Source organism: Amblyomma mixtum, chromosome 3 (genome assembly GCF_055824585.1).
Source record: "Amblyomma mixtum isolate Tamu chromosome 3, ASM5582458v1, whole genome shotgun sequence".
NCBI classification, from domain to species: domain Eukaryota; kingdom Metazoa; phylum Arthropoda; class Arachnida; order Ixodida; family Ixodidae; genus Amblyomma; species Amblyomma mixtum.
Window position 1 is genome coordinate 309,427,143 of NC_143014.1, and position 13,820 is coordinate 309,440,962.

The following is a 13,820-nucleotide window of genomic DNA, read 5'->3' on the forward strand; positions in this document are numbered from 1 at the left end:
CCTCACTCATCCCTCTCCCAACAACCTGCCACTATTGAGGAAGACACAAACAACCAATCTGAGGCCACTACGCCAGAATCCCTCTCCCTCCCACCCCCAAAAAAACGGTCCTTAGCCTCCTAGCGTCTCGCAATCCGAACTGCAACAGCAGGAGCAAATCAATGGACTGGAGCAAAGAGTAAACTTGGGCTTTTCTCAAATAGCTGAACGCCACTCTAAGATTGAAACCGTATTGGAGATGATAACGACCAAACTTACCGCCTTGGAGCCGGTCAACTACTCTCTCCCCTCCATTCCTCCCCTACTACTCTCTCCCCTCCATTAACTTATGCCCAAGCACCAGAGCGGATTTTAAACGCACCTATCATACTTGTTCAAACAAACCGAAACCTCCCTTCCAAGGGATGGAATCACAGGAGCGATGGGAGGCTGCTCTGTGCAGCTCATAGGCGGTTCTACAGCTTCACATCGTGGGCTGGGCCTTGAAGGTCGCCGAGGCCCAACAGTGCCCAGTCATCTAGAGCGGCCCGAGGGCCCGTCGCCATCCTGTCCAACACCCCTCCCCCTTATCCCACCCTCACCTAATAAAGTTATTACCACCACCTATGGCACAGTTCGAAAACCTCTATGCATAGTTTCCTCCATATTGCTCGTAAAGAGTGTAGTGACATAGATGACAGTTGCCAACAGCACGCAACATTCACAACGTTGGTGACACACTGGTCGTGGAATAAAAAGTTTGTGTTGCCCTTTTGAGGGCTTCTTTCTTCGTTTTTAACACCCCGACGCTTGATCGCGGCCATTAAGGTTGGCAGCACTTCTTGGGTCGAGAGTAAATTGGCTTTTTTTTTTTTCAGCTGATTTGGTTGCTTTGCTTGGTGTCATTGCGGTGTTATTTCCAGCAAGGAGTTTCAGAGAAAAGTTCTGTCCTCACTTTTTACAATCGATAACCTTCAATCTTTGTGCCGACTCGGCCTTCAGCGCTCCTTTCAGAGTCAGGGTCGGAGTACTTTCTTCGAGCCCTAATTCTAAAACACGTCCAAGCAAACTCCTAACAGTCACAAGCTCAAAAAAGCGAGACGGTCTAATGGGTTTTCACTAACGACAAGCAAGAATGAAGCGTGGTGATCAGTGACGACCTTGAATGGCCCACTGTTCATGCGAAAGGGAAGTTGTATGTAGACCAGATGACTGAACAGTACTTTGTTTCTTTATAGTTACCCTCACATCTGCATAAAAAGCGGCTTGTAGATGCTGTGTTAGCTCCTGTACTAGCTGTGCTCCCAGCATCATTCTACTCCTGCTTGATGCGTTGGTGTACGCAGTGCGGAATGAAGGAATGGTGAGATCTTGAACTCAAAAAGGCCACCTTGCGCTATAGAGAATATTTTTTTCAGCCAGTTTTATTTATGGTGCCAAAAATAACACTCTATAAAACGTCGACGCCGGCTTTGCAGCTGTTTTCGTTCGGGCCTTGGCAACGCGAGACTGTCTTCAGATATAGAATCCAGGGCCCGAATGCGAGTGACTGTTGATCTCAGATCTGCAAGGACGAATGCACTGCTAGCGACAGTCATCTAGATGAGCTGTATGGGTGAAGAATTTGGGAGAAGAATTTTAGGCCAATACCTCCAAGCAAAACAAATGACAAGCACATGCAGATGCGAAATTATGCACCTCCAGGCACATTCACTTCACTCTCCGACTCGTCTGTGTCAATGATGCGCCGCACCCTCACCTTCTTCTACAGAGTCTGAAAAGGAAGTTAAGCTGAAATGCAATAGGTTATTTTAAGCATAGCCCCACGAGGAACGAATGCATAATAACGGGCCAATAACGCATCGTAATGACCCGAACATCATGCAGGAGGTCGCAAACGTAGCCAGGCTTCAGCACGTTTTAATGCGAAAGCATTCCCGGGCCATGTCGGCAGGGTCATGTCACCAAAACGTGTCCGCAAAACGTGTCCGCAGCAGTTGTGACGTTCTCAGAAGAGGTAGCATCAAACGAATGGTTGTGATCGATGGAGAACGGTGTGAGGATGCTGCGTAAAAAAAATGTCTGCAGGATGATTAGGTAATTAATTAGAGCAAAAAATGTCGAGAAACGTCGAAATAACGCGGACGTGGATATAGTGAGTGGACGACAAAACAACCGTGAACGGTAAAATAGTGAAAAAATAGGCAAAAGAGTGAAAATAAAGTTTGAAATAAATTGAAATGTATTTCATGAGATCGAACAAAAAAGTTTCATTGACGCATCTTAATTAGTTAATTGGTTATCAGCAAAACCCACTGGACGTTTGAATAGGCCGGACGGAGATATTATGAGTGGAGGGGAAAGCAACCGTCGCGCCAAATTTGAAAAGCCTAAATGTTTGAGATACAAGAAGGTATAATCAGAGTAAATAAATCGATCTTTAATTAAAGTATGATATAGTTACGCTAATTCAGTGGCTAAATTAACTAACAAAAGGAAAATGATAAAGAGAGGCAACGAGAGGCGACGAGTGGCGTGGAGGCGTCAATGCTTTCGCGTTCCGCCAATGCGGGTCGCCGCAGTTGACTGCCTGTAATGATCAATTTAAGGCACCTCATGAAGGCCGACTGCGTTTTTACTGCCCAAAATATGTTTAGGAGGAGCTTTCTGGTAAAAATTAATTTCGTACTAAAACTTCAGCAGGTGAAGTTGAAAATCAGGCATGACATTTAGTAGGCAATATATCAAAAAGATCAGACAAAGTTATAACGTGCAGGTACGGCCACAATAATGCAGAGCACGCTTCTTCGCTTATAACTTTTCTCGCTAGTTCTGTAAACAAAAAAAAAAATGTTAATGGTTTCTTCCACGTCAGCGCACCAGCGGCGGCATACGTGCGAGATAATAGAGCGTCATCACCGAAGTGTGTTGTAGTACTACATACACGGCACGTGTACAAAGGGTGCTCGTCATGTTCTGCTGCTTTTTCGCAGCTTCTCTCGGAGAATTTCCCTATTTGTACACTATCGACTTTTAGTGCTGCATTCCTGATTTCTTGGGCACCTCATGTAGCACGTGCTGCATGAAGTACCCAAATGTTTACACTTGCTAGAGAATGAACGCTTCCTTAGTAGATCGCGAGTTCATATTATGCACAAATAACCCCGAATAAACTGCACGCACACCATGACAGACTGAAGTTTTAATACGCACTCAGCATTAGCGGATAACGAAATGTCCTTTCACAGCGCTTCCACTCACCTCCCGCAAGCAACGTCCGGGCACGGTAGAAGTCGGTCGCACCACTACCGTCAATGCATTTTACCATGTAAAATGCTGACAAGAAATCATCGCCGGGGGTGAAATTCTTAATGCCAGCTACCTCAACAATGGCATGCATTTTGTCTTCCTCGTAGCGCAAGTATGCATGAGCGACCATGATTTACACTTGTCAACTGCGCACGTGAACAGACACCTTAAGTGTAACAGCAGACTAGCGCTGGCACATTGCACTGCACTACTGCGAGGACGGTAAGACAGCCAAGGAGGTCCCCCCATGAGCACTGTAGTGCGAGCTCTCACACGAATGCGAATAACTTTGGTGCCGTCGAGATCTTTTTAATCCAATATTTAACTACAAAAAATTATCGCACAACCTTTCGACCGCATTGTGACGTAAATTTGAATACAAACAATTAAAATATAAAAATTTTGTTCAAGATCGGCTTAGCACAATAACACAAGAAAAATACCGCGCTGACAACATTGCTCACTGGGCTATACCGGGCAAAGTCGGCGGAAGCACGCTTTCCAGTCCTTCTTCCAGTTGTGAGCTAGCTGTCGCGTCATCGTATAATTCGGCCGCGGGAAACGTGTCACTTTGTTTTAGTTATTTTTACCGTCTTTTGCAGCGTCTACCTTCGCTACCACAATGTGGAGTCCGAAAAAGCGAAAAAAGAGGGGCCCTTACAAGATGTATTTCGACCCCACCTCTGAACTCAAGATACCGCGGAGAACAAAGAGCAGACAGAGGCAACTTGAGAAGGTAAGCGTTGAAAGCCGCTTGTGCGTGTTAGCTCGCTAGCGCTTCTAGCGCTAATTGATCTGACTAATGTTGTTTATAGACATCTGGAGCTGCAGTTCAAGAACAAGCCTGTGTGGAGTTCGCAGATCCAGACCAAAGCCAATCTACGCCGCCGCTGCCTGACATGTCGGTTGCAGATGACGGTAGTCAGCCAGACGCGTCCAGCGATATCCGGCGGGCTGAAAGTAGCGCACTTCTGCAGGAGGACACAGGTTTCCAGTCTGATATGGATTACTCGAGCACCGAACCGATGAGAATGACTGGCATGTCAGCGCAGCGGGGTTTAGTTCGAACATTGTGTATACGTTACGTATCTGCGTACATACAGCGTTAAAAATTGCTCCATGGAAACGAAACTTTTCGACCGATAACGCGTTTCGTATGTCAAAAAGGATGATAAGGCTACGTGTCGACGGCGACATGCAGAACATAAAAAAGCTTCGCAGCAATATTGCACTCAGTTTGATTGGAGTTTAAGCAGACAAAGTCGTACCTGAAGAAGAGAGACCTATTCGTAGAAATTAATGGCAGTTTTTTCTGATGTCCTCGTTGTAACCGCGGAGGCGCCGCATGGCAGTGTGTAAGTTCCTCTGGCCTTTTGATTATATATTAATGTTTTAGCCCAAGTAATTCCTGACTCTCCGTTTGACTCTTTGCAGGTGACCGTATTATTTATAAAAACGTAACTTCAGTTAGTACTACCAGCCATTACAGGAATCTATTTTTTTTTCGTAGAACAGTGGTGCAAAATTGGGGTGTGAAACTTAGCACAGATAAAATAGTGCTTCTAAAAGTAACACGTAAAAAGCATGTCAGTTCATTTCAGTATCACTTGCAGAATGGTTTGATTTCCGAAGTGTCAAATTATATGTATCTTGTTATCACTATTACCAATAATCTATCATTAAATACTCACGTTTCAAATATTTGTTCGTCTGCTTTTGCATAACTTTGATTTCTGAAACTGAAAAATCCTCCATCCAGTCTTAAACTTCTGGCTTACAACATGTATATCAGGCCTGATCTGAAGTATGCTTCGACCATCTGGGACCCTCACTTTAAGATACTTATCGACGTGAGAAGAAGACTGCGGGTGACTTGTGTTATCTTCATTTTCTTACTTGTACGCAATTTTTCATGTATGCCACTCCTACTAGGGCCGAGAAACTGATTTGTAGTATGGTGAAATACATAAAAGAGGGCTGCAGACACCTACAGTGTGTTATTGTGAACTTGCTGAATTCTGGGTTGCCTGGACGAACATGGACAACCTTCCGGATGCAACATCCAGGGCCACCCAATGCACTGAAACTGGCGCGTCTGCGCACTACGACACGAGTTCCCAGCTTGGAGTACATGAGATCGAGAATGTAGGTATTGGACTTGGAAAAATGATTCTTTAATGCAGTATTGGAAGTAGCAAACGTGACATTTGTAAATAAAGTGCTAAAAGTGCTCAGTTTTTTTTCTTCGTTTTTTTTTGGCACAGGCACAATACATGGAATAGCATATACAGTGTTTGTCGGCTCGCAAACTGCACTCGTTGAACAGCTTGTGAGGTCAATTTTATGAGTACTGAGTCAGCAAGCATCTATCAACAGAAAAATAGTTTATAAAAATTTTCTGTCGCACAGTTTTCATCTAGATATGCCTAGAGTTTCTAAAGGAAAAAGTGCGTCTTTGCTGTGACATATTTTTCATGCTGAGCCTTTTCAGGTTGCAGAACGAAGCGTCAAGGCTACTTGGTTGAGGACAAGAAAATTCTATGGCTGTTTGATATGACCACTGGAGAATATCATGAAAATGCATGCGCTTCAAGGGAGAAAGGAAATGGAAGGAAATAAGGGAACACTGGCAAATTCCTTAGTACTCTCTAGCTCATGGGGAGACTTTAACTCAGTTGTCAAAGATTGAGAAGAGTGTGTGTACCTGAGCAAAGAACGAGGAGAGAATGGTGATTTCTTGTAGTTCTGTACAGGAGCATTAAAATTTTAGCACTCAGTTTGTAGGAATGTGGCTCCAGTGGAGAAACCACAAAAGTGGACACAAATGATGTGTTACTTGTCAGCCTGTTTCAAGGTGTCCTATCTGAAATATCAACGGTGTCAAAAGGGGACAAGTTGATGATGGGGCTTAAACATTCACTTCGTGCTAATTTAACTTTCGGTAAACTTTTTAGCCTCATTAAAATCATTAATTCTTTTTTGTGGGCCCTGTTCTGCCTCAGTTTATATGATGAATGATATTTTTAAGGGTTGTGCATTTTTTTTCTGTCCAGAGTGTCAGGTTTACATAGGCGCAGCTGCTTCAGGAAAATCATTACAATGTTCTAAGTGCAGACAGACATGTGGGCCATCTTGGATAGTAGATGTATCCTTCTTTCTCCTCCTAGGTGTATCCTCGCAAGTATGCGACGTGCTGAGAGGGTGTGACTTAGTGACTTAAGAGCCACTCCAGTCCAATGGCACCCTGTGCGATATTCAAGATGGCACAATGTACCGTGACTTCGTCGTTGCCACCGAAGATGCTGGCCACAGAATAAGTTTCTCCCTAAATACAGATGACATTCCCATTTTTCAGTCGAATGACACATCAATCTGGCCCATTCAGCTGATTTTAAATGAGTTGCCTCCGACATAGGGAATGAAATAGCTGATATTAGCTGGTCTCGGATTCGGAAAATGCAAGCCCAGCATGGGCGTCTTTCAGGGTGTCTTTGTGGAGGCTATGAATACAGGCCAGAAATTGGTTTTCGCCTTCATCATAAAGGCACAGAAAAACATTCAAAGCCCTCTGCATTTGTGTTTCAGTTGATTCTGCGGCCAGGGCCCGCATGCAGGACGTAACACAATTTAACGGCTACTATGGCTGCAGTTGGTGCCTTCAGGGGGGGGGGGGGGAGGGGGGAGCAATTAAGTATTTAGCAGAGGCTGAGGACATTCTTGAGATTTGTGAAAAGCAAATGGTCCAGGACACAGAAAATGCAGTTAAGCAAGGCAAGTCTGTGAATGGTGTTAAGACTGTCTCCCCAGTCTTTAACATGCACCAGTTTAATATAGTTTAGAGTTTTGTTCCATACTGCATTGTGTTCGTTTGGGTGTGGGGCGCCAGTTCATGGATATGTGGTTAGATTCTGCAGATTCGCCATTTTACATAGGGGAACGTCAGGCCGGTATTGATCAGACATTGATGGCCACTGCACCCCAGAAAGCGACCTGCAAAAGTACAGCCACTTAGTAATTGGTCAATATGCACAATGTGATTTTGCAGTATTCATTAAGGGAATGAAATAAAAAATATAAATTCTTTTTCACCTCTTTCATGCACATACAGTTGCAGACATAATAAAATCGACCCTGCTTGTGCGGTCAGGCTCTTCTAACGCATTACCTATAGAAAAACGAAATGGTTGTTTTATAGTTAAGCGAGCAAATACTATTTAGGCGCTTGCGCATAAAGGCAGAAATCCTTCATATTTTCCTCACGCAATGCTAGGGAAGAACCGAGACCCCTTAATCTGGTCCATAATATTTTGCCCGCAACCACTCCCCGCTGGCACAAGTGTGTGCGGGGTCCGCGAATGTGCATGAAAATTTTATCCGTCGCCAAGCTAGCGAGTCGTCGAACTCTATACAGGTCGCGAGGTGGCGGAGCGTTTTCATGCGCCTCCGCGTGCCGCTAGTTTCCTACTGTGCTTATTTAACGACTTTGAGAACTTTATTTTGCTTGTCACGGACAAGAAGCAAGGGGTTCGCATCCGCTGTTTGTCGCACGATGTTCCCGAAGTTGACAGCCTACACGCGTATCGGTTTTCGACAGAATGCTGTCCGTTTACACACTCATTCCGTTGGATACAACTCATAGGGGCGGACCCTTCTAATAAAGTAGCATGCATTTATTTCGCGCGATCCGTGCGCTCGCTACACCTACCTTGTTTCCGTCCGCGTATCTTATGCCCCGCTGGCTGCAGAAAAGCACACAGCACTATACAGGCAGTGCGAGTCTAGCTTTGCGCCATAAGCCGGTGACGAGAAATATGGCTATGTCACAGAAGCAAGAAAGTGCTGTTCGAAGTGGCACCGCCGGGCACCGTGGTAAGCGTTTTACAGGTCGTACCAAGCGCAGTCCGGCAGGCGTTTGCCCAAGCAATGGCGGACGCACCGCGGTTCTGGCTCTGAATTTGCAACGAACTGGCCTAGTGTTGGACATATCGAACTCGAAATAGACGCCTTTGTTAACTCAAGTTGACTTTCCCACATTGCGAATAGTGTCGCCAAGGGTACAACGTCAGGATATCCTACGTCATTAAACACTCTAAACGCTTAAGCATTTTATGCGTGGAAAATTCAAGTGATGCCATTCAATCAATGCGCAACGTAGGAAAGCCAAGTCAACGAACCTCAAAAAGTATTTTTCGCGATCGATATCTCGAACCATAGTCACGATTTCGAAATTTTCGAAAACTGGGCTCGCCTTTGATGCTGACGGCCTTCCTATCTGCGACATAACCTTTCACCCTAAGACCTAAATATATACATAACTAGTTATTGTAGTTAAAAAAATTTTTAATCACACTTATGTAAATAATACTCGCCTTGCCGTACTATCCACATGTACCGCACCTAGGTAGTTTTCACAGCTCTTGAAAACAAAAAACCTGTAACGAATAGTTTGAAACATCTGGTATACTCTTTGATGCCTAGTGAAAATTTGGGTGCAAAAGGGGTGACTTATCTGTATTACACGTCGTCAGAAAATACTTCGGACTTGTATCGCCACCTGGTATGCTTTAAGTACAGGGAGAGCTCAACATGAAAGCGTTTCTTCACTTCGACAGCCTTAAAATGCAGCCGCTGCTGACAGGAACTGAACCATCAACTCGTGTTCGCCAGGAGAACGCCTCTGCCGCCGTGCCATCGTATCAGATATGGACAGGAATAGGTGATCTATGTTTGGAAGTGAACCGCAGTACAAGTTTCTGCTGTCGTTGCATAGGCCTGGTATCCGGTTTTGGACATATGCTAATTCATGTGGTATCAACATCGCCTCAGTGAATTCTGCTCGTATCTCAGAAGTTGCCCGTATTACAGCTTGCATGCTGTCATTGTCGAAAGTGCAAAGCTGCGTGCATATGACTCTGGCACACCTTCTTCAGCATGCAGTAGCTTGCAGGATCACTTTTTTTTGCACCGCTACAAAAGTACTCAGCTTACGCGAACCGAAAGCAAGGCAGGAAATTTAGCTAAGGAGCCAAACGCGCGTGTCTACAACTAAGAATGACACAATTTCTACGCTCCATAACCGTGGAAACACGCGGTGACGTTCGCGGAGCGTTGCATTGGATGTAGTTGTTCCTCCGTTCGCAGCCATGGCTCCTCCTTCGCACGTGCACACCGGACCTGCCGCCGTCCCTTCCAGCGCTTTGCACAAAGCGTCCCTATTCGTTTGCACTCACGTAATGGGCACAGCAAGAGCTGTTACTCCTAAACGACGAGCAATAAAAAAAAACTGCAAATCTGGTTATCCTGACTTCCTCAGCTAATTTTGAAATTGTTGTAAGTCGGAAGTTAAGAGGCTATTTGATAATAATCTTGAAGACGGGCTCAAATAATGTTGAAAAGGTTCATTTAAAAGGTGTTGAATAGCCAATCCAATAAGTACAATTACGGTAAGGGCAAATCACATGCATCACGACCAACCACATAATGCCACTAAGCAGTACATCTCTCGAGCGCTGCACCCTTCTTTGGCACGAGAAGATTCAAGCGGCGCGAAAAGCGTACCACTTCTCATCAACACAGCAACTGCAGAAATGGTATTGTAGCTTCAATCATCATTTGAATACAAAGTCAAACAAGAAGCCAGACCACCCAAGTGTACCATTCAGAAAATTGTTTTATTCTCCGATCAGTAAAGAGGTAACCGTGAAATTATGCACTGAAGGAACTACAAGTTTCTGTGCCTTTTGTGCACTTGAAACAATATTCGATTTTTGTTGTTTGTTGCGCCAGTCAAAGTTAAAAAAATACATACACTCGCTACGAACATGAACCACACTGGGACCATTTGTTAAATACTATTACAAAAAAGACTGCAGCCATCTACAGACCACAGTAGTAATGACACTCTAATATCAGCTTTGACTGGGTTGACGGCAGAAGCTGTTTATGAAGAAAAAAAACATTGCTTGAGTAGCTCTCTCAGAAATATCATGTCAGTTGTCTGCACTGAAATGCCGTTGGGATAAGTTTGTGGGTGGTGTTGTCATCAAATTTGCCTTGGGCAACATGAGCGCTCAGCAATTCTTGGAGACGAAAGGAAAGAAGCCTTCAGCAAAGAAAAGAAATGTGTGTCATAAGACTTACGTAATCGCTACCTGACTCGGCTAAGCACAAAACATCGCTGAATTTCAATAGCAGGGCTATATCGACCCCGCTGAATACGTAAGCATCTACGAATCTATGCGTTGAGTGCACACCATCGTCTTCTTTCAACAACTAACTCTTACTTTTTGAGGATGTTTGGTATAAAAACTTGCGCACCCTTTAGCAACATGTAGGATTTTTTTTTGGAAAAGTGCCCCATTCCTGCCCATCGCAGCACATTTTCCAGCCATAGTTGGGCCAGAAAGTTACCGTTGCACATGGACTGCAGAGACTGCAAGATGTCCCTTAGCTTGAGCAAGGGATTAACAAAGCATATATACGTGCTAAAATATCAGTGCATAACCTTGAGCGAAACGGATTTAAAACAATCCGTACGCGCCTATTCGCAAGGTAGCAGGTACTTTCCATTTCAGGTATAAATATCCGACAGAGTGGCGGCCCCCAAAGCAGGCCATGTTGCATCGCTGTTTCTGTTGTGACAGTGGAGATGCATGCCACTTCGCATACGACGGCTTGATCACAGCCGGCACCACTGGAGTGCTACGCTCATCCCTAGTGCCTAGTGCTTTTGCAAGAGCAACAATTCAAGCGATCTTGAAATTATAAACAGGTGAAAAACCACAGCCTCCTAAAGACAGCATGTTAGAGTTCAAATCAGGAACTGTCTAGGAAGACACTTCCGAATAATTGCAGTTTCCCTTGCAGGGCCCGTGAAGCACCTCAAGTATTCAATGCAAGCAGGTACGCCTACTTGCTCTAGACAGCCTCTGGGCAACGCTAGCGATAGCTGCATTGATCTTTGTTGTTCAAACTTTCTTCTTTCTCTCAGGGTAGTTAGCTTGTGGAAGCTACGAAGGCAACGCCAATAACCTCACGCACCACCGTCATTACATCACGAGCAACTCATCGTTGCCACTGGGGCCAACCACATGCATTCTCATGCTCAGTTCGTAACCTCGTTTTATTTGGCATGAACATGAAAAAAAAGTGCCTGCCATGGGTTGGTTCGAGGAATTTTTGACTACAGATCTCCACAAAACGCGGTCACCTGCCCACTGAGCATGAACATTCACAGGCGTTTTGGTCAAGGCAAAGTTGTGAAATACCCGTTAATAATGTATTGAGCTGAGCCTACCGTTTATGAAAGACGTGGTCCCGTATACTTTCTAACGTGCATCGGTAGGGTCTCTACATTCTGTAAGCATCGACGGGAGTAAGCAGTAGTCACCGCAGTGCCTTGTGCATGTGTCAGATATCGAAGCACTTCTTTGAAGCTGCCAGCATGATTAAAAAGGAATGTCATAAAACAGCTGTGGCATTCTCTCACAGGCGGCTGTACCAGCTTCTGCAGCCTACCGCGCAGAGCGCTTGGTTATATGGCTCCGACGAACACACAGCATATAACTCAATCGCATTTCTGAACATTTGAATTTGTTATTAATACGATAGCATTTACGTTGTCGCCTTGCAAAAACCATCCCGTTTCGCCGTAGCAAAATTTCCTGTGCTGTCGAGAGGTCGTGACGTCATTAGTAGCGCCAAATCTGAAAATCTGAGGACTAAGAAGTTTAAGTAGTACGTTCCATTAGATTCTCATATGAGATATTAACCGAAACTCTCTTCCACCTTAATCCATCCACTAATCCATCTTAATTCATTTTCTGCGGTGGGACTACTTCCAAAATTTGTGGAGTCCTTTGGAATATCTGTAGTTGAGCCAACTTCCAAATGCTGTCGCATTTTTTTTCTTTAAGAATGTGGTTAAGAAGGACTCACGTTTTTTATGTGTAGCTGCCTAATCTCATTTATCGTGAAAAGGCGCCCTTCAAATTTCCCGCATATTTCGTAGCGCTAAGAAAGGAAGGAACTCGTGAAAAGAAAAGCAATGGACAGCCACTTCGGCTTGCAATTGCGCGGAGGACACAACCGCGGTGCTCGGCTGGACGTTTTTCATTTCACTGTCTTCATCACTGACAACAAAAAGAAAAAAAACGTCTTCTAGCGAACAAGATAACCTACACGCGCTGTCGTTGCATTAGAACAAATCGGCACGGTAACAATGGAATCTTCGCGCTCTATATTTGATCACAAATTTAACGTAATTGCCAACGCCCTGCCCTGAAAGAAAATTAAGTACTGTGAGTCAGCTGGGAGGGTTGTCAGATGTGGATTGCTGTAAAAGCAGGAGGTACCGTAAGACTTACACGTGTCAATATTATCCTGTTCTCTTTCGAAAGCCACGGGATCGACGGCTGCTGTTTTTCTGTATATAGCTTCACGGAAGAGGAGGAAAGCTAGCGCGAGTGATGTCAGCAACAGCGCTCCAAGAGCCTGCTCTCATCCGTTCGGCGGTAAGAGGGACAACTGCTTCTGTGCCGCAATGTTTTTCTTGCCCACGACTTAGCGTCAGGACAACCAGCCTAGCCTGATCGGCGCGCCTTTGTTGCATAAAGAGAGCAAGTAAAGGCCGGTAAAACCCATCTGGAAACATGCCGACTTCTCTGAATGAATTTCACACAAGGTGCGGCCACATGACAGCTGTGCAACATTAGGAAACGAAAATAATTGACAAAAACAGAGACCCCTATGTCACGAGCGTCGTTTTTTTCGCGCGTCTGTCTGCTGCACTCAGAGCTAAACGCGCTGTAACCTACCATGCCCGTTAACGCGAAGCAATAACGGCGTGTCTGCTTTTCATTTAACCTGAGGGAATGCAAAGCGCCGGGCCAGGTAAATGCTTGTACCCATTTAAACACCGGTCAGTGCCCGGTTGCTCTGGGTATCGAACACAGCACCAACCTTAACACGCGATGGATGCAAAGGAGATTTCATGTCTCGCAAAATGAGGCACGAAAAATATTAATGCGTACTGGACCGACTACCCCGTCGTACTCTACTGCGACTCCGCGCTGTATCAGCCACCAAACTACAGAAGACGTTGCAAATCATTTATTGCGTTCATGTGGAGTTGCTTCACTGCTGTTGCTCGTTGCTCGTGCTTGTTGCCGCGTCTTGGGGGTACTGCAGGCTCGGAAGCACGCGGGAAACCGTCAGGCGCATCTGGGCTTCGAACAGAGTACTTGAGAACGTAGTTCGGTGTCAGGGTTGTGACTAATGCAACACAGAGCGCTTCCATCTGCGGAACCACTACAGTCAGCGGGTTTTGGGTCACTCGGTACTCATGGCCAGATAGAGGTGGCAAGCAGGGCCACTTTCTGAGCCACAGTTCCGGCCACACATTCTCATTAACTAAAGCTGTGATCAACAACACCCGCGCTTGTCACAAGACGCCACTCTGTCACAGCATCTCTTCGCTCTAAGGTATTTGTTTGGGCTAGTCGGTACATTGTTAAAACTGGAGGCACAGCGCA